This window comes from Dama dama, chromosome Y (assembly GCF_033118175.1).
Source record: "Dama dama isolate Ldn47 chromosome Y, ASM3311817v1, whole genome shotgun sequence".
In the NCBI taxonomy this organism is placed as follows: Eukaryota; Metazoa; Chordata; class Mammalia; order Artiodactyla; family Cervidae; genus Dama; species Dama dama.
Window position 1 is genome coordinate 14,547,771 of NC_083715.1, and position 21,794 is coordinate 14,569,564.

At 52.7% G+C, this 21,794-nt stretch overlaps 1 pseudogene; it reads right to left on the minus strand.

Annotated features, from left to right (window-relative positions):
* Positions 1-1,481: 1,481 nt before the first annotated feature.
* LOC133053643 (testis-specific Y-encoded protein 1-like) lies at positions 1,482-17,475 on the minus strand (annotated as a pseudogene).
* Positions 17,476-21,794: the final 4,319 nt, after the last annotated feature.

Here is a 21,794-nt window from a genome sequence, read left to right on the forward strand (position 1 = left end):
TCTCCTAGCCTTTCTGCACTGCCTGGAAGGTTCCAAGTGCCTGGTGGCATGACACGCTCACACCCTGTGCCTGCTAGGATGCCTGGGGTTTTGCACGGACAGCCTACCTCAGCACAGCTGACACGTAGTGTTCGATCGTGCCAGTGTATGCTCCTTCGGGAGGGATCATGCTGCCTGACGTTCTAATCCTGGAGAGCAGTGACGCAGTACATCTCCGGTGTATCCTTGTCATGTGTGTGGAACAAGGCTCCAGGGCAGCAGGCTCTCTGTGCCTCCTCATCCTTTGGGTCTCTGCCCTTCTCTACAGGACCTTAGCCTCCTCACCACCCCAGGTCCTGCCCTAGCCAAGTCCATCATTTCCATCAGCTGGCCCACTCTGCCACAGACTCAGGGGTCCACAGGCAATGGTTTCAAAGCCCAACCCCACCTGGTTTGCCCTGGGCAAATCCTCTGACCACCCAACCCTCCACCTGGTCCAAACACAGAAAATAACATGGTAGAAAATGTGAACGTCTTTTCTTTTTTGGTCTAGTTGCACACATGGGAGCCATGCTCTGAATTGTCACGGGCCATCCTTTCCTTTTCCACACCCTGGACAGGATCACTGCAGAGATACAATCGACCAACGTCCCTCAGTGTGAGGATGCCTCGTGACTTCCTCTCTCGTCGCTTAGCAGTTCCTCTCCTGACACCTTCATCTTTGCATCTGCCCTGAGCCAGAAACACACACAGACAAACACACACAGTCCCACATTAACACACATGACACAAGATCACGTGTGTATATACACATACATGCTTGGCATGGGGTCACAAACACAAACAGGGAACACAGCTCTCTCAGTAGGTGAAGGCACCTGTGCCCAGCAATGTGCGAAATGGCATCAGTAGGCACCATGTCCTTGCGTTGGGGCCCCCTGTCCACCTTGTCCCGCAGCTCTTCCATATTTTCCCAAGCGGGTCTGAAGCTGGTTCCAGTGTGGCCTGCGTGGTGTTGATGAGACGGTGAGTGGTAGATGTGGAAATTCACAGACTACCCCAAAGTCAGCACCTACGTGCATAGGCAGACCAGGGCAGACACCCTCCAGTCATATGCTATCCCAGAGGCAGTGGCGGGAGGCAAGGACCCAGACAATCTCAAACTTTCTGAGTAGCAGAAGGATGGGGACAGCGCAATTGACCAAAGGATGATTCTGACAAACAGACGTCATTCACCCTGCCTCGAGCAGGGTGACCGAGGATTCTGGCATTGCAACCACAGCTGCTTGGAGGGAGACTTCCTTCACTCACGGTCACACCAAGTCCTCAAGCCTCCAGTCTCAGCACGTCACTTGCTACATGCATGACCCAAACCCAGGCTCCACAGACAGCTTGCATGGGCCTGAGGATCCCCATCTGGGAAAGGACAGTGCCCGAGCCTCTACACGTATAACCCCTCAGGGCCCCCCTGCAGACCCCCTCACCACCTGTGTTTCTGTCAGCTACATCTCGTAGGAACAAATTTCCTCCTTGGGGTAGTACGTCAAGGGATCGCCCCACACGTCCTGGCAAATGAACTGATTGCAATAAGAGTAAGGTCAGCGTGGAACTAACCAGGCCCCTAACCCTCCCGTGAGAAGCCAAGAACACCAAAACGAATCGCCAACTGTACGCAGACCCAAACCAAATGCACCTCAGGAATCCTGTTCGATTCTGGGCAGATGTGCCCTGACAGCCAATTGAGAAAATTCAGTGTCCTGGTGTCCAACCTGCGGCTGGGTGCTCCCCATTCAAAGTCCCAGAATCAGTGGACTGGTGTGGAACGATGTGATCTATACCCTGTAGAAAGACAGGGGAGGTAGGGGCGGATGTGTCAGCTGAAGCATCCACCCACACCACCAACCCCAAACCCCTTGCGTACCCACACTCACCACCCTGGGAGCCATGTTTACCAGTGAAGTCAAGGAAATATTCCTTAAAAATCACCGTGTTCCAGAAGTACAGGTTGTCCCGAAAGGAGAAGATCAGCTTGCAGCGGGACCATGGATGACTCCACACTTGCACCTGCCGGCACAGGGAGGAGGGAAAAGGTGCAAGCATCGAGGGGCCTCTGCTTGCCTCCCAGGAGGGCCTTAACAGCCTCCATGACGCCTCTGCAAAGTCTCACAGTACAGGTCCATGGATAATACCATCACCCACCTCCCTGTCAAGTGCCATACCCACCCATCCTCAGCCTCCCTCACTGACCTTGAAGTCGATCATGTACCTAAGAAAATCTTCATCCTGAGCGCTGATTATGATTGAAACTTGAGGGTGGTTCATAGTCTGCTTTGTGTCAAGGAGACATTCAGGCCACATGCCGGGCCACGAAGTGCCAAGGCCAACAGCCATAGTCTGGCCTGGAGAAGGACACTGGAACAGGCATCTGCAAGGATCCTGGGAACTCGAAGATGCCCGGCCACGACTCACATCTTCAGGCCCTGCCATACCATCAGACATGCTCGTGGCTCTGCATTCCCTGTGCTGTTTTGCAGCTCAGGTGGTCTGCAACCCAAAAGCAGGGGTGATTTCTCACCTCTGCTGCCCGCTTCCTGGCCCATGTTTGCTGGGTAGTGGCATGTCACTAGTAACATGATTAGGACTTGCAGTCCTTGGGACTACCAAATCTGAAAGAAACCGGGGTGTGTGTGTGTTTCTATGTGTGTCTGAATGTGTGTGTATCTCTGGATGTGTGTGTGTGTGTGTGTGTGTGTGTGCGAGCCTCCCATTTCTCAGCTATTTCTGGGGATCACTCACATTTACAACAATAAATGTCTGCAGTTGCTGCTCCAGTGTACTCTCTCTGGTCATCCTGACCTAGAGGCCGTGGGTACTGATCCTCCTCAGGCGCAGGCCTGAAGGGGAAACCACGAGTCATGGCTGTGACACTTACAGGTGTGGCTCTGACCAGATACTATTCGGCTGTGCCTTTGGAACCTGCCCACACCTAGGACCACACTTCCGTCAGCGGCCTGCTGCACCCTTCCTGTGCCCTCGACACACACCCGCACCCTCCACTCCTGCACATGCTCCTGTCTTTGCTCCACTTCCTCCTCCTCTTCCTGACAGGCAAACAGCTAGTTGCAGCAGGAAGGATACAGCTTTGGCCCAGTAGACAGGGATGCCCTGGAGGATGGCACTTTTCCGAGACAAGTGACGCTTCCTCCTCAGATGGTTCATGCGCATGAACGGAACGGAGGCCCGGCCGTTTTCCTCATGCAGGGAGCTCACTTCCAACTGCAGGGCTGTCAGTTGCTGTAGTGCATTTGGCGCTGGCCGCTCACTCGGACCTCCAGGTCTTTCTAGGCCCTGCTCCTCCAGCGTCTTCTCCTTCAGCTCCTGGGAGGACCCCTGATCCCGCTCCTCATCTGCCACAACCTCCACATCCTCCATGACATCTTCCACCAGCAGCTGGCACACCCGCCGGATCCCCGCCTCGTCTCTGTCCACGAGGGCAACCCAGCTGTCCTCCACCACCTCTACCACATATGGGTTACCTCTTCACCTGCTGTGCCACCTGGTGGCTGCAAAGTCCCAGCCGTGCAGGGCATTGCGATGGCAGGCCCCCTGGCCACTGCCCCCTGAGCACCCGGGCTCCCAGCTAAGAAGGCCCGGAGTCCCTGGACACTCCTGCCTTCCTCTGGCCGCCTCTCACACTCCTCTGGGACATGGCTATGACCCCGAGCTGAGGCAGATGCGAAGGGTCCGGACATAATAACACAGCAAGTCGTGCACAATGGCACCCCGACTGAGGTAACCGGGTGTGTCTCGCTAGCTATTTGGTGCGGGGTGAGAGTGGAATGGTCAGGAGGTGGGGCCTGCTGTGTGGCGGGTGGCCTGAGGCTGAAGAAAGGGGTTGCGGAGAGGCCAGGAGAGGGTGCTCGGAGATCAGCCCAACACGCGGGACCCCTAGGCTGTGAGACAGGCTCAGGCTGCTTGGTCAAATCGAGAGAAATGGCAGAGAGGGTAGTGGGCGGCACCCTGAGGGAAAGGCCCCTAGACCAGAGGGTGGCTTCCCCGCTTCCTGGGCTCCAGCGCCCCCACGTGGCCACACTCGGCCTCAGGGAGGGCAGGGCTATTGCATGTGGCATTATTGCAGGTGCTGGCATTGAATTGGCCTCTGGAGTTTAAAGCCATTTGTTCTCTCTCTGAAATCGAAAGAGCACCCTGCTGTGTCCCATGGGACCGCCCATCCCAGGGAACTCTCCGTGAATAACTAAAGGATAGGCAGGGACACAAAATGCCTGGATACTTTCCTCCCTGGGACAGAAGCCTGCTGCTGTCTGGATGGTAGGGGAGTGTGTACAAACCCCAACGTTTGCCACACTTGACCTCCTCTGTACAGAGGCACGAGAGCCAAAGGGCAGAAATCTCTCTCTTTGTCTCTTTGTCTCTGCTTCTCGCATATCACTCTTTCTGGCAATCCTGCTAAGTGTGCACCAGGAATGCCTGTATGTGTGTCTCCATCTCTCAAAGTGGTGATGTGGTCCTCTGCCATTCTCTGGACACCAGAGCTCAGAAGAGATGCTTAACCTTTGATTGAAGGCAAGCCCTTCTCCTCTTCAGTGAGGCGTACCCATGGCAGATGAGACTGTTCTGGGCCACAGGGTCGGAGAGTGCTCTCTCAAACTGGAAAGCACACCGTGGGTGATCACGGCTGAAGCATTTAAGGGGAGAGGGACCCTTCCTCCCTTGCTGGGCAGACATAAACGCTGCACAGGACTCTGGCAGCACGGCCACACTTTGTGCAGAGGGAAAAACGGGTCACTGTCTTCTGGCATGATGGAACTACCTGAACGTTGCTGAAATGCCAATCAGTGAGAAGCTAAGGGCACCAGCACAATGAGTTCCACGACACACCAGTGCCAGAGGCCTGCACGATGACCTGTTTACCCTATCGAGGCCCTTTCAAAGAGATTCTGTTCTCCAGGTGAGAACACATCCCAGCCTACCCGGTGGCCCAAACCTTGGGGCTGGTACCAGCAAGACGATCAACCTAGGCCATTCCTTCCTATAGTCCTCATACGTGGTATCTGTGTTCTGCAAAGTGTACAAAGAAAGATGTCTCACACTTGATGATTCTGCAGGTAGTACGTGCTTATGCTCCAGTGCTGCTGCATCTCTAAAACTTTACACAAAAGGTAAAGGGTGCTCATGCTACTGGCCAGGACATGGAAAGAAAGCCCAGCACTTAAGAAGGATGCCAAGGCCCTCGTAGCTGTTTGACCAAAGGGCTGTTGGCTCACCCACCGCAGCTTCTTTGCCTGGGACTGCAGCCCAATCTGTGTCTTGGCTTCTTGCACTCACCCATCATGCCCAGGTTATTTCCTCCTGCCTCTTCTTTCTGCCAGAGGTCCGGGCTGCAGGCGTCTATTTCCATGTAGAACTTGCTAACTCAGTGAGATCATAGGGCATGATTCCCTGGCTTCACTGCTTCTGCTGGCCATAGTCTATGTTCCCTTCAAGTTTTGGCTGTCCTTTCTTGCGTCACCTAGCTAAGTGTCTTCCGACTGCTCACCCTCACAAGTGTACTGGTAGGCGCTTCTGTGCACGAATATGCACACATGTCCACATTTCCACACTCACATCCCTGAGAGGAGGCTTACACATGTGCAGACGTACAGGCTTTCTTGTCCAGAAACATGGATTTCGGTAAGAACCCCGCAGTATTTGCCCATGTTATTTTTCTTCACTTGCTCGTTGATCCTGTCAGCTTGCACTTCTATCTCTGTGACTTGTGCTCAAGGTTAACAAGATCTTGGCATTGTTCATAACAGGGACAGACCTGCTGAGCATCTGGCAGGCCTGGAAGTGCTCGGTGTGGACAGCTGAGTGACTTTTGCCTGTGCTCCTCATTCTCACATAACCTTGGGCAGGTTCACAGTACCAGTCATGTTGGCATGATTCCATACCTGTGCTTTCCTTCAGGGAACCAGAAAACAAGGGCCTTTGGGCTCAGCTGACTTTGAGAACTGCTTTCACAGTGTGCATGTCTCTACATCATGCCTTGTCAAGTCTGTGCCCTATTACATGCCTATAACCCTCAGGGCCCACAGCATTATGGCTGAGGGCCCCTGTCCTCCATATCTCTGGAGCTTTCTGTGTGCACCTGTCTACCTGTGGCCCCAGCGCTCCCTCCCTAGAGCTGGAAAAGGCCAATGAGATGCCCAAGGCTCCAACAGCCCCAAGAGACCATGGCAGACCTGGGACTGATACAATGTCGTGAAGAAGGTGCACATGCATCTACAGGGTCTCTACCAATAAAAAGCATGGGATCTGAGACCAGAAAGGGCAGCTGGCATCCCTAGAACTAGTCCCTTCAATTTACTACTCCCCAGACACAGGGAGTCCCGGAACGGATGATGCCCTGGGAAACTGGCCCTTTTAGGCCCACAGCTCATGCCCCTCTTGGGCAGAAAGCACCATTTCTACCTCAAGTGCACACAGAGGGCTAGATCCCCTACAAGTCCTCAATCATTTGATAAATGCCAAGCATTTATTTCAGTTACTCTCACTAGGCCCAGGTAGGACTCTGGAAAGACAGGCATTCCTGCTTGCCTACCTAGCCCATGTGCCACGGAAGGCAGTCCCCAGCTGTGTCCAGGGACATCGAAAACGGTCACCTGAAAAGTAGGGTCCCTCTGAGTGTCGCCTGGTGCAGATCCCCTAAGACCAAATCGGAGGTTCTGCTCCAGCGAGACTGCCAGAATCCACTCTCAAGATCAGACTGTCAGCTTTGACACTCTGGCCTTACAGCCAGCGACAAGACCCCAGAGGAGGGATGGGATTCACGTCAGGGCGTTCAGCACGAACCATAAGGTATCTTTTGGCAGGACCATGGAAAACCAGCAGGCTCTGTGCAAACCCCAGGGCCCTCCTTGTCTCCCACTTTTCTAGGTCCCTTGGGAGAAGCAGACAGCCCACCATCATTGCGTCATCCCACTTCCCTGCCTCACAGGCACACACCGGCAGAGAAACACACAGGTACACCGCACACATGTGCCCTCCTCACCTTTCTGCACTGTCAGGGAGGTTGCAAGTGCCTGGTGGCATGCCACGCTCACACCCTGTGCCTGCTAGGATGCCTCGGGTTTTGCATGGACAGCCTACCTCAGCACAGCTGACATTTACTGTTCGATCGTGCCAGTGTGTGCTCCTTCGGGAGGGAGCGTACTGCCTGACGGGCTGATCCTGGTCAGCATGAGCACAGGACTTCTCCTGTGTATCCTTCTCACGTGTGTGGAACAAGGCTCCAGGGCACCAGGCTCTCTGTGCTTCCTCCTCCTCCGGGTCTCTGCCCTTCTCTACAGGACCTTAGCCTCCTCACTTCCACGGGTCCTGCCATAGCCACATCCAATATTTCCATCAGTTGGCCCACTCTGCTGCAGACTCAGGGGTCCACAGGCAGTGGTTTCAAAGCCCCACGCCACCTGATTTGCCCTGGGCAAATCTTCTGACCACCCAACCCTCCACCTGGTCCAAATACAAAAAACAACATGGTAGAAAATGTGAACGTGTTTTCCTCGTTGGTCTAGTTGCACACATGGGAGCCATGCTCTGATTTATCACAGGCCATCCTTTCCTCTTTCCCACCCTGGACAGGATCAATGTAGAGATACGTCTACAAACGACCGTATGTCTAGGACACCTCATGCCTCCTCTTAACGTCCCTTGACAGTTCCTCTCCTAACTCCTTCATCTGTGCATCTGCCCTGAGCCAAACACACACTTACACACACACACAGACCCACATTAACACAGGTGACACAAGACCAAGTATGTATATACACACCCATGCTCGGCATGGGGACACAAACCCAAACAGGGAACACAGCTCTCTCAGTAGATGAAGACGCCCATGCCAAGCAATGTGGGAAATGGCATCAGTAGGCACATGTCCTTGCCTTGGGGCCCCCTGTTCACCTCGTCCCACAGATCTTCCGTATTTTCCCAAGCCGGCCTGAAGCCAGTCCCAGCTCGGCCTGCGTGGTGGTGGTGAGACGGTGAGTGGTGGATGTGGAAATTCACAGACGACCCCAAAGTCAGCACCTACGTGCACTGGCAGCCGAGAGAGGACGCCCTTCCAGTCACAGGCTATCGCAGGAGCAGTGTCAGGAGGGAAGGACCCAGATAATCTCAAACTTTCTGAGCAGCAGAAGGCTGGGGATAGTGCGATTGACCGAAGGATGATTCTGACAAACAGACGTCATTCATCCTGCCTCGAGCAGAATCACCGAGGATTCTGGCATTGCAACCACAGCTGCTTGGAGGGAGACTTCCTTCACTCACGGCCACACCAAGTCCCCACGCCTCCGGTCTCAGTACGTCACCTGCTACGTGCAAGACCCAAACCCAGGCTCCGCAGCCAGCTTGCATGAGCCTGAGGATCCCCATCTGGGAAAGAACAGTGCCCCAACCTCTACACGGATGTCCCATCAGGGACCCCCTGCAGACCCGCTCACCACCTTTGTTTCTGTCAGCTACCTCTCATGGCACAAATTTTCTCCCTGGGGTAGTACTTCAGGGGATCGTCCCACACGTCCTGGCCAATGATCTGATGGCAATAAGAGCAAGGTCAGCCCAGGGCTGACCAGGCCCCTAAGCCTCCCGTGAGAAGCCAAGAGCTCCAACATCAATCGCCAACTGTACACAGGCCCAAACCAAACCCACCTCAGCAATCCTGTTCGATTCTGGCCAGTTGTGGCCTGACAGCGAATTGAGAAATTTCAGGCTCTTGGTGTCCAGCCTGCAGCTGTGTGCTCCCCGTTCAAAGTCCCAGAACCAGTGGGGTGGTGTGGAATGACGTGCCCTATACCGCATAGAAAGACAGGCAAGACAGGGGCGGATGTTGCAGCTGAAGCATCCACCCACACCCCCAACCTTGCCCCCTTGCGTACCCACACTCACCACCCTTGGAGCCATGTTTACCAGTGATGTGAAGGTAATATTCCTTAACAATCACCGTGTTCCAGAAGAACGGGTTGTCCCGAAAGGGGAAGATCAGCTTGCACCGGACCGTGGATGGCTCCCCACTTTCACCTGCCGGCACAGGGAGGAGGGAAAATGTGCAAGCATTGAGGGGCCTCTGCTTGCCTCCCAGGAGGGCCTTAACAGCCTCCATGAAGCCTCTGCCAAGTCTCACAGTACAGGCCCATGGATAACACCATCCCCCACCTCCCTGTCAAGTGCCATACCCACCCATCCTCAGCCTCCCTCACTGACTTTGAAGTCGATCATGTACCTAAGAAAATCATCCTGAGTGCTGATTATGATTGACACTTGAGGCTGGTTCATAATCTGCTTTGGGTCAAGCAGACGTTCAGGCCACATGCCGGGCCAAGTAGAGCCAGGGTCAACAGCCCTAGTCTGGCCTGGAGAAGGACACTGGAACAGGCATCTGCAAGGATCCTGGGCACTCGCACTTGCCCAGACACAACTCACACCTTCAGGCCCTGCCATACCTGTGAGTCTGTCATGTCTAACATCATGGTAGGCAGCCTAGATTAGGAGTAGGCCTGGCTTCCCGGGATAACATAATTATCAGGCCTCCTGGAGCCAGCCAGTCAACATACGCCTAGCCAGAAAAAAGGGAACTTATGAGGGGAAAGCTGAAAGCCCCACTTTGGCCCAACGAAAATTTCCTTGCAACTGTGTATCCAATCCGCTTACACCAACTACCCACTGTGTAACCAATCTGATTGCACCAACTACCTGCTGCTTATTTTGACCTAATATATACCCGAGAAAACTGGGGCTCGGGGCCTTTCATCCTCACACACCTGTTGAGGGCGGGAGGCCCTGGCTCGAGTCAGTAATAAATTCCCCTGTTGCGAGTTGCATTGTTTCGAGTAGTCTTCTTTCCCGACTGTGGACTCGGACTACAGGCAGAACATTTGGGGGCTCATCAGGGATCCCTTGACCAGGGAAGAATGCTCTTTGGAACAAAGGGGAAAAAAGATAGGGAATAGCACCGGTGCTCAGGCAGGTTTAGAAAAGACCAGCATAAAGCCGAGGCCCTGCTGTGAAGCGGGAAGGTGTCTAGTGTTAAGGAAAGCTTTCCATGAGGGAACAGACTGGTCGTTATGGCTGGCGTGAGGCCGAGGACAGTGAGCACGCTGGGAGGCAGCCAGCTCTGCAGGAAGGAGACCGCCACTCTTAAGCCCGAACCTGGGGAACAGTGGACACCATACGGTAAGGTGACCCTTGTTCCAGAGGGTCTGTGTTGTCAGCCGATGTATGTCTGTCTGTGTGTTTTTCTGTATAACTGCCCGCATTGTCTCCTGTCTTGTTCTCTGGTGTGTCATTGTCTACTTCTTCCTATAAGGCCTTGGAGCCTCATTCCTGTTTCTGGGAGTTTCAGTGAACAGGCAGACAGTTGGGGCAACTGACGTGTCCCGGTCAGGGCTACTCCCTGGCAGATTCTGAAGGCCTCCCAACAAGTCAGCCCCAGTAACGGGAGCCCGAGAGGGTGAAACTCCCTTCTTTTTTCTCGTATTCTAAACCGAGAATCTGGCCAAATAAAAACCCGGCTGTGTGGGCACGGGACAGGCACTTAAGAGCTGACAGGGCGCCTGCCACTGGAAGACTTCCGTGAAAGGATAAGGGGGTCATAGAACGGGCTAGAAACACTTAGGGTGCCCACCCGTAGCAAGAAAACTTCCGTGCAACAACTAAGACACTCAAATAGTTCCACGAAGCATACCACAAGCCCAATCTCCTGGCCACCACTGCTCCTGATAGGAATTATTGGTGGTAATTCTCGGTGACTTTCTTCTGACTCTCACTATGGGGCAAGGATAATCCACCCCACTCTCTCTCATGACTGATCATTTCTCGGATGTCAGGGCTAGAGCATATGATCTGTCACTACTGGTTACAAAGAGTAAATTAATAACCTTTTGCTCTGCAGAGAGACCCACATTCGAGGTTGGATGGCCTCCAGAAGAAACTTTTCAACCTTCTATTATTCGGGTGGTGAAAAAGAAAAAGTTATGGCTCCTGATCCCTGGGGCCACCCGAGCCAATTCCCATATGTTATGGTCTGACAAGATCTAGTAAAAGATCTGCTCAAATGGTTACAAACTTTTGTTGACAAACTCCCTGATTCTCCTAATGTACAGGCCCTGGTTATGGAAACTCCCACTCCCTCAGAGGAAGCCAAGAAGAATAAGGGCCCAAAACCAGTCTTGCAGGAATCCTCAGACCAGAACCTGTTTGAATTGGAGACGGAAATTAGGCCCCGCCATATGCCCCTCCTCCGTTGCAGGTGCGCCTGGGGAAAGGAGCCCCCCCCCCCCCCCCCGGATAAATCAGAAGGGACAAGGGATTCCCGATCCCAGAGGAAAAGAAATTGAAGAAATAGGGGTAAGTAAGATCATGGGGACCCAGAGTTACTTTCATCTACTGTACAGGCACTCCCCGTCTGGGTGGGACCAGCCAACCCGGGCAGAGAGTGAACCTATCAGTACTGGCCCTTTTCCCATTTTTTTCACTCATAACCCCACCTGGGATGTTTGCCAACAGCTGTTGCAGTTGCTCTTCACCACGGAGGAACGGGAGCAAATTCTGGCAGATGCACAGAAACGGGTCCCGGGGTTTGACGGGAGACCAAACGCCCAGCCTCATCTCGTGGACGAGGGGTTTCCTCTGTTGCAGCCTAACTGGGATTTTGAGCGAGTGGAAGGTAGGGAGTGTCTCCAAGTGTACGACCAGACTCTAATGGCTGGCCTGCGGGCCACAGCTAGGAAGCCGACAAATTTGGCAAAGGTAAATTTAGCAAGGCAATAGCCCACTGAGAGCTCGTCAGCCTTCCTAGAGAGGCTAATGGAAGCCTTTAGGCAATATACACCCATGGAACCCCAGGCTGAGGAATCATGTGCTGCAGTTCTACTAGCGTTTGTGAATGAGGCAGCCCCTGATATTAAGAGGAAATAGCAAAAGATAGAGGGATTAAGAGAACAGACAATACAAGACTTACTGAAAGCAGCTGAAAGGGTATTTAATATTGGGAGACCCCAGAAGAAAGGGAGGAACGACTTCGTCGGGAGGAAATGGAACTAGCTGAAAAGATCAGGAAAAAAGATAGGGAACATAAGGTGAAGGAAAACCGGAAGTACCAGAGATAGCTAGCCAAGATTCGTTTTGTGGAGATGAAGGCTGGAACAGAATTGAGGGAGCCTCGAGGCCCCCAAACGAGAGAAACAGAGAGACCAAAAAGGCAGGCCCTAAAGAAAGATCAGTGCGCTTACTGCAAAGAACGGGGGCACTGGAGAAAGGAGTGCCCTAAGAGGGACCTGAAGAGAAGAACAACCCAGAGAGAGAGAATTTCCCCTGGAACTTGATTTCTATATGCGGGAGAAGACAGTGACTAGGGGAGTCAAGACTTGCACCCCTCTCCAAGTCCTCGGTAACCATACATGTGGAGGGGAAATGCTTTGGCTTCATGGTGGACACTAGTGCCCAACACTCTGTTTTAAGTCAAAAACTGGGACCAATGTCTAAGAAAACCAGCTTGGTGCAGGGAGCCATGGGGACAAAAAAATATCGTTGGACCACAGAACGAAAAGTAAATCTGGGGACCCATCAGGTGTCCCATTCATTTTTGGTGATACCAGAATGCCCAGCCCCTCTACTTGGACGGGACTTGTTGACTAAAGTTAATGCTCAGATCCATTTTGACCCTGGGGGAATGCCAGTCACGGATGGACTTGGACAGCCGATACACGTCTTATCCCTAGCTTTAAGAGATGAATATAGACTTTTTGCGCCTAAGCCCTCAGAGGTTATAGCACCAGATATACAACCGTGGGCCCACAAATACCCGTTGGCATGGGCAGAAACAGCAGGAATGGGACTGGATAAACAGAGACATCTGGTCATCATCGAACTAAAAGCCGAGGCAACTCCTGTGAGGGTGAGGCAATACCTTATGAGCCAGGAGGCTCGGCGGGGGATCACTCCCCACATTCGACGGCTCATGGATGCTGGAATTCTCAAGCGGTGCCAATCCCCTTAGAACACCCCCTTACTACCGGTGAAGAAGCCAGGGAGTACAGATTACAAACCTGTCCAGGACCTACGAGAAGTCAAGAAGCGGGTGAGTGACATACACACTACTGTACACCTTCCTGAGCAGTCTGCTGCCTGAGTACACTTGGTACAATGTGTTGGACTTACAAGATGCTTTTTTCAGCCTACCCCTGGCGGCCCAGAGCCAGGAGATATTTGCCTTTGAGTGGACTGAGGGGGAAGGCCAACCGGCAGTACAACTAACTTGGACCCGCCTCCCACACGGGTTCAGAAACTCCCCTACCTTGTTTAATGAGGCTTTGAGTGAGGACCTCTATGAATATCGGACTCGCCACCCAGAGGTCATCCTGCTGCACTATGTGGATGACCTTATGTTGGCTGGAACCACAGAGGAGGCATGCAGCCGTGCCACTGGTGACCTCTTACAGACTCTAGGCACTTTGGGATATTGTGCTCGATCAAAGAAGGCACAAATATCCTGGCAAGAGGTCACCTATTTGGGGTATAAGGTCAGGCAGGGGCAAAGGTGGCTAACTCAGGCCATGAAGGAAACAAAACTGCAGATACCAGAGCCCAAGACCCCCCACCAGGTGAGAGAGCTTTTGGGGACTGTTGGATATTGTAGACTGTGGATCATGGGGTTTGCTGAAAAGGCTCAGCCCTTATATGAGAAAAGTAAAGAGACCCTAAACTGGACTTGGACTGAGCCAATGAAACAGGCTTTCCAGACACTCAGATGGGCCCTACTAAAAGCACTCAGCCGGGACTACACTGTCCCCATATTAGCCATGGGAATTCCACCTCCTGGTACGGGGACTCTGCCGCCAGTCCCCGACTATTCTCTCCTTGACCTCGTTTGGATCAACGAGGATACCACCCTCCAAAAGGATGACAAAGATAGATGGTACCGAGATCAAAACAACAACCTGATATTGCCTGCGATCCTGAGTTGTCACCTATGTGAACACCGACACACTACTACACATTTGAGAGAGAAAAAGAGCTTGACTCTTCTCCAGACGGCCTGCCTGAGGTTCCCTCGACAAAATGCAACTCTACAAGAGACAATCCAGGCTTGCAAAGCATGCCAGCTGATGAGGACAGGCAAAAGGCAACACACTGGAATGAGATACCGAGGGGAAGAGCCAGGGGAACACTGGGAGTTAGATTTCACTGAGATAAGGCCAGGCAAGTACAGGTATCGCTATCTGTTGGTTCTGGTAGATACCTTCTCGGGGTAGGTAGAAGCTTTCCCCACTAAGGGAGAGACAGCAACAGTGGTTGCTAAGAAGATCTTAGAGTAGATAATGCCTAGGTACGGGCTGCCAGTGACTATGAGCTCAGATAATGGACCTGCCTTTGTGAGCCAGATTGTACAAGGGCTGGCCCAAGCTCTGGGGACAAAATAGAAGTTACATTGTGAATATAATCCCCAGATCTCAGGACAGTTTGAACTAATGAATTGGACCCTAAAAGAAACTTTGACAAAATTGGCAAAAGAGACTGGCGGGGACTGGGTGGCCCTCCTTCCCTTTGTGCTCTTTCGAGCATGTAACACCCCTTATAAGCTGAATCTTACCCCTTTTGAGATTCTGTATGGAAGACCCCTTCCTGTGTGTCCTATATTCGAGGGAAAATGCCTACCACCCCCTACCTTAGGACAATTCCAGCAATCACTGATGGCATTAAGTAAGATGCATAGCCATGTTTGGAAGTTAATTTGAGAGATACACAAGGGTCCAAGCAAGGGGAACATCCCTTCACATAATATTGGCCCGGGTGATTGGGTTTGCGTAAAACGACACCAATCTAAAGCATTAGAACCTAGATGAAAAGGCCCTTATGTTGTTCTCCTTACCATTCCTACTGCTGTTAAGGTTGACAGGATCGGGCCTTTCATTCACTGCAATCATGTGTGGCAAGCCACCCTGGAAGAACAGAAAAAGGCACAAGCAGAATGGGAGGCAAGACCTCACCCACCAAATCCTTTGAAAACTCGTACGACAGGAGCCCTCTTAACTCTCCTGCTGATAACAGTTTTCATCAGCCCAGGAGCAACCAGCCACAACACCCATCAGCTAGCTAACGTGACTTGGGTGATCTACAATCCTGAGACTGGAGAAATGCTTAATTCGAGCTCCAACGTGGCCCCCAAAGGGACATGGTGGCCAGTACTGTCCTTTGATTTGTGCGTGCTGGCTGCTGACAGTAATGGGTTTGGTCCCCACCAACTGTCCAAGTTCTTTGCCCATGGCTCTTTCCGTCTGTTCACCCGTAACTGTGAGTGAAAATGCCCACAGTACTATGAACAGGTGCCTGTCTATGTCTGCCTGGGAGAAAGAAGGGATCAGAACCAAATTAAAAAATGTGGGGGAGTTGACTCTTTTTATTGCACCACTTGGGTTAGCAAAACCACGGAAACAGTCCATTTCACACCTCCAAGAATCCTTGAGCTCCTTGGCTGAAGTAGTGTTACAGAATAGGAGAGGTTTAGATTTGTTGATTCTGCAACAAGTAAGATTATGTGCAGCACTGGGAAAAAAAAAAAAATGCTGTTTCTATATCGACCATTCAGGGGTGGTACAAAAATCTCTCCAGAAATTAAGAGAGGGATTAGCCCAGCAAAAGCGAGAATGAAAAGCCCAACAAGGCTGCTTTGAACCTTGGTTTCATCACTCCCCCTGGTTGACCAATTTGATTTCCACCCTCCTGGGTCCACTCATAATATTAATATTGTTACTGACCTTTGGTCCATGCATTTTAAACCACCTGGTCTAATTTATTAGGGAGCACTTAAATACCATCCAAATTAAGGTATTGAGACAATATCAGTCATTTTCACATGGAGAAAAGGAAGATTCCTCTACTTAAACAAAAGACAGGGGGGAAATGTCAGGCTGTCACAGCTAATGCCATGGCAGGCAGCCTACATTAGGAGTAGGCCTGGTTTCCCGGGGTAACATAATTATCAGGCCTCCTGGAGCCAACCAATCAACATATGCCTAGCCAGAAAAAAGGGAACCTATCAGGGGAAAGCTGAAAGCCCCACGTTGGGCCAACAAAAATTACCTTGCAACTGTGTAACCAATCTGCTTACGCCAAATACCCACTGTGTAAACAATCCGATTGTGCAAACTACCTGCTGATTTTTTTGACCTAATAAATACCCGAGAGAACTGGGGCTCAGGGCCTTTCATCCTCACACACCTGGTGAGGGCGGGAGGCCCTGGCTCGAGTCAGTAATAAATTCCCCTGTTGTGAGTTTCATTGTTTCGAGGAGTCTTCTTTCCCAAACGGGGACTCGAACTTCAGCCAGAACAATACCATCTCACCTGTTCGTACGTCTGGGTTCCCTCTGCTGTTCTGCAGCTCAGGTGGTCTGCAACCCAAAAGCAGGGGCTATTTCTCACCTCTCCCACCCGCCTCCTGGCCCGTGTTTGCTGGCTAGTGGCATGTCACAGGTAACATGGTTAGGACTTGCAGTCCTTGTGACTACCATATCTGAAAGAAATCAGGATGTCTGTGTGTTTCTATGTGTATCTGAATGTGTATATATTTCTTTGTGTGTGTGTGTGTGTGTGTGTGTGTGTGTGTGCAAGACTTCCATGTCTCAGCTATTTCCGGGGATCATCCACATTTACAGCAATAAATGTCTGCAGTTGCTGCTCTAGTGTACTCTCTCTGGTCATCCTGAACTAGAGGTCCTGGGTACTGACCTCCTCAGATGCAGGCCTGAAGGGGAAACCCCGAGTAATGGCTGTGACACTTACAGGTGTGTCTCTGTCCAGATACAACACAGCTGTGCCTTTGGAACCTGCCAATGCCCAGGACCACACTTCCGTCAGCGGTCTGCAGCACCCTTCCTGTGCCCTCGCCACACACCCGCACCCCCCACTCCTGCAAATGCTCCTGCTTCTGCTCCACTTCCTCCTCCTCTTCCTGACAGGCAAACACCTAGGAGCAATAGGAAGGATACAGCTTTGGCTCAGAAGCCAGGTATACCATGGAGCATGGCGCTTTTCCAAGACAAGTGACACTTCCTCCTCAGATGGTTCATGCGCATGAAGCGAAAGGAGGCCCAGCGGTTTTCCTCATGCAGGGAGCTCACTTCCAACTGCAGGGCAATCAATGTCTGTAGTACATTTGGCACCGGCCGCTCACTTGAGTCTCCAGGTCATTTCTGGCCCTGCTCCTCCAGCGTCTTCTCCTCCAGCTCCTGGGAGGACCCCTGATCCCGCTCCTCATCTGTCACAACCTCCACCTCTTACATGACATCTTCCGCCAGCAGCTGGCACACCCGCCCTATCGAGCCTTGTCTCTGTCCACCAGGGCCCCCCCACTGTCCTCCACCACCTCCACCACATAGAGGGTGACCTCTTCACCTGCTGTGCCACATGGTGGCTGCAAAGTCCCAGCCGTGCACGGCATCGCGACGGCAGGCCCCCTGGCCACTGCCCCCTGAGCACCCGGGCTCCCAGCTAAGAAGATCCAGAGTTCTGGGGAACTCCTGCCTTCCTCTGGCCGCCTCTCACGCTCCTCGGGTATATGGCTGTCACCCCGAGCTGGGGCAGATGTGAAGGGACCGGACATAATAGCACAGCAAGTGGAGGGCAATGGCGACGAGGATGAGGTAACCTGGTGTGGTCCCTAGCCCTCTGGGGCTCAGTGAGAGCAGAATGGTATGGAAGTGGGGCCTGGTCCGTGGCAGGTGACCTGATGCTGAAGAATGGGGTTCCGGAGAGTCCAGGAGAGTGTGCACGGAGATCAGCCCAACACAGGGACCGCTAGGCTATGAGACAGGCTCAGGCTGCTGGGTCAAATCGAGACCAATGGCATAGAGGGTAGTGGGTGGCACTCTGAGGGAAACGCCCCTAGACCAGAGGGCAGCTTCTCCGCTTCCAAGCTCCAGCGCCCACAAATTGCACCACTCGGCTTCAGGGAGGGAAGAACTATTGCATCTGGCGTTCCTGCAGGCGCTGGCATTGAATTGGCCTCTGGAATTTCAAGTCAATTGTTCTCGCTCTGCAATCCAAAGAGCACACTGCTGTGTCCCACGGGAACGCCCATCCCTGGAAGCTCTCACTGAGTATCTAAAGCATAGGAAGGGGCGCAAAATGGCTGGATACTTTCCTCCCTGGCACAGGAACCTGCTGCTCTCTTGATGGTAGGGGAGTGTGTACAAACCCCAACGTTTGCAACACTTGACCAAACTCTTCAGGGGCACCAGAGCCATAGGGCAGAGATCTCTCTTTTTGTCTCTGCTTCTCGCCTACCACTGTTTCTGGTGATCCTGCTGTGTGTGCACCAGGGAATGCTGTCTGTGTGTGTCCAACTCTTTAAGTGGTGCTGTGGTCCCCTGCCATTGTCCGGACACCAACGCTCAAAAGAGACGCTTAACCTTGGAGTGAAGTCAAGCCCTTCTCCTCCTCAGTGAGTCACACCCATGACAGATGAGACTGTTCTGGGCCACAGGGTCGGAGAGTGCTCTCTCAAACTGGAAAGCCCACGGTGGGTGGTCACTGCTGAAGCACAGAAGGGGACGGGCGACCCTCCCTCCCTCGCTGGGCAGACATGAATGCTGCACAGGACTCTGGCAGCATGGCCACACCTTGTGCAGAGGGAAAAACGGGTCACGGTCTGCTGGTATGACGGAACTCGCTGAACCTTGCTGGAATGCCTACCAGTGAGAGGCTAAGGGGACCAGCACGTTGAGATCCACAACACACCAGTGCCAGAGGCCTGCACGATGGCCCGTTACCCTATCGAGGCCCTTTCAAGGAGGTTCTGTTCTCCAGGTGAGAACACATAACAGCCTAACCTGTGGGGCTGCTACAAGCAAGATGATCAACCTAAGCCATCCTTCCTGCAGTCCTCATATGCAGTATCTGTGTTCTGAAAAGGGTAAAAAGAGAGATGTCTCACACTCGATGATTCTGCAGGTAGCAGGTGCTTGTGCTCCAGTGCCACTGTATCTCTGAAACCTTACACAAAAGGCAAAGGGTGCTCATGCTCCTGGCCAGGTCATGGAAAGAATGCCCAGCACTGAAGAAGGATGCCAATGCCCTCGTAGCCATTTGTCCAAAGGGCTGTTTGCTCACCCACCGCAGCTTCTGTGCCTGGGACTGCAGCCCAATCTGTGTCTCGGATCCTCTGCACTCACCGATCATGCCCAGGTGATTTCCTCCTGCCTCTCCTTTCTGGTCGAGGTCCGGGCTGCAGGCGTCTACTTCGATGTAGAACTTTCTAACTCAGTAGGATCATATGGCATGATTCCCTGACTTCACTGCTTCTGCTGGCCAGAGTCTATGTGCCCTTCATGTTTCGGCTGTCCTTTCTTGCATCACCTAGCTAGGTGTCTTCCGAGTCCTCACCCTCACAAGTGTAGTGGTAGGCACTTCTGCGCATGAATATGCACACATGTCCACATGTCCAAATTCACATCCCTCAGAGGAGACTTACACATGTGTGGAAGTACAGGCTTTCTTGTCCAGGAACATGGATTTTGGTAAGCACCTGACATTCTTTGTCCATGTTATTTTCCTTCACTTGCTCGTTGATCCTGTCAGCTTGCACTTCTCTCTCTATGACGTATACTCAAGGTTAACAAAATCTTGGCATTGTTCATGACAGGGACAGACATGCAGAGCATCTGGAAGGCCTGGACGTGCTCGGTGTGGACAGCTGAGTGACTTGTGCCTGTGTTCCACATTCTCCCATAACCTTGGGCGGATTCACAGTACCAGTTATGTTGCCATGATTCCATTACCTGTGCTTTCCTTCAGAGAACCAGAAAACAAGGGCCTTTGGGCTCAGCTGACTTCGAGAGCTGCTTTCTCAGTGTGCACGTCTCTACATCATGGCTTGTCAAGTCTGTGCCCCATTGCATGCCTATATCCCTTAGGGCCCACAGCATTCTGGCTGAGCGTCCCTGTCCTCCCTATCTCTGGAGCTTTCTGTGTGCACCTGTCTACCTGTGCCCCCAGTGCTCCCTCCCTGGAGCTGGAAAAGGCCAATGAGATGCCCAAGGCTCCAACAGCCCCAAGAGACGGTGGCAGGCCTGGGACACATACAATGTCATGAAGAAGGTGCACATGCATCTCCACGGTCTTTTCCAATACAAAGCATGGGATCTGAGGCCAGAAAGCGAAAGTGGCATCCCTAGAACTAGTCCCTTCAGGTCACTACTACCCAGCCCCACGGAGTCCCCAAAGGCATGATGCCCTGGGAAACTGGCCCTTTTAGGCCCACAGCTCATGCCGCTCTTGTGCAGAAAGCACCCTTTCTATCTCAAGTGCACCCAGAGAGCTAGATCCCCCTCAATGCCTCAATCATTTGACAAATGCAAAGCCTTTATTTCAGTTGCTCTCATTAGGCCCAGGTAGGACTCTGGAAAGTCAGGCATCCCTGCTTGCCTACCTAGCCCACACACCAAGGAAGGCTGTCCCCAGTTGTGCCCAGGGACATCGAAAATAGTCTCTTCAAAAATAGGGGTCCTCTGCGTGTCGCCTGGTGCAGATCCCCTAAGACCATATCGGAGATGCTGCTCCAGTGAGACTGCCAGAATCCACCATCAAGATCAGACTGTCACCTTTGCCAATATGACCTTACAGCCAGAGGCAAGACCCCAGAGGAGGGAAGGGATTCATGTCAGGAGGTTCAGCACGAACCATGAGGTATATTTTGACAGGACCATGGAAAACCAGCAGCCTCTGAGCGGAATCCAGGGCCCTCCTTGTCTCCCACTGTCCCAAGGTCCCTTGGGACAAGCAGCCAGCCCACCATCCTTACGTCCTCCACTTCTCTGCCTCACAGGCACACGCCTGCAGAGGATCACACACGTACAGCCCACACATGTTCCCTCCTCGCCTTTCTGCACTGCCACGGAGGTTGCAAGTGCCTGGTGGCATGCCACGCTTACGCCCTGTGCCTGCTAGGATGCCTGGGGTTTTGCACGGACAGCCTACGTCAGCATAGCTGACATGTAGTCTTTGATCATGCCAGTATGTGCTCCTTTGGGAGAGAGCGTGCTGCCTGAGGGGCTGATCCTGGGCAGCATGGGGCCAGGACTTCTCCCGTGTATCCTTCTCACGTGTGTGGAACAAGGCTCCAGGGCAACAGGCTCTCTATGCCCCCTCCTCCTTCGGGTCTCTGTCTTTCTCTACAGGACCTTAGCCTCCTCACCACCCCGGGTCCTGCCATAGCCACGTCCAACTTTTCCATCGGCTGGTCCATTCTGCTACAGACTGTGGGGTCTACAGTTAGTGCTTTCAAAGCCCCACCCCAGCTGATTTGCCGTGGGCGAATCCTCTGACCAACCAACACTCCACCTGGTCCAAATACAAAAAATAACACGGTAGAAAATTTGAACGTGTTTTCCTATTTCGTCTAGTTGCACACATGGGAGCCATGCTCTGAATTATCACTGGCCATTCTTTCCTCTTTCCCACCCTGGTCAGGATCACTGCAGAGATATGTCAACCAATGACCCTCAGTCTGGGGACGCCTCATGCCTCCTCTTCTCGTCGCATGGCAGTTCCCCTCCAGACACCTTCATCTGTGCACCTGCCCTGAGCCAAACACACACAAACACACACACACACACACACACACACACACACACACACACACAGGCCCACATTAACACAGGTGACACAAGACCACGTGTGTATGTACACACACATGCTCGGCATGGGGACACAAACACAAAGAGGGAACACAGCTCTGTCAGTAGCCGAAGACGCCCGTGC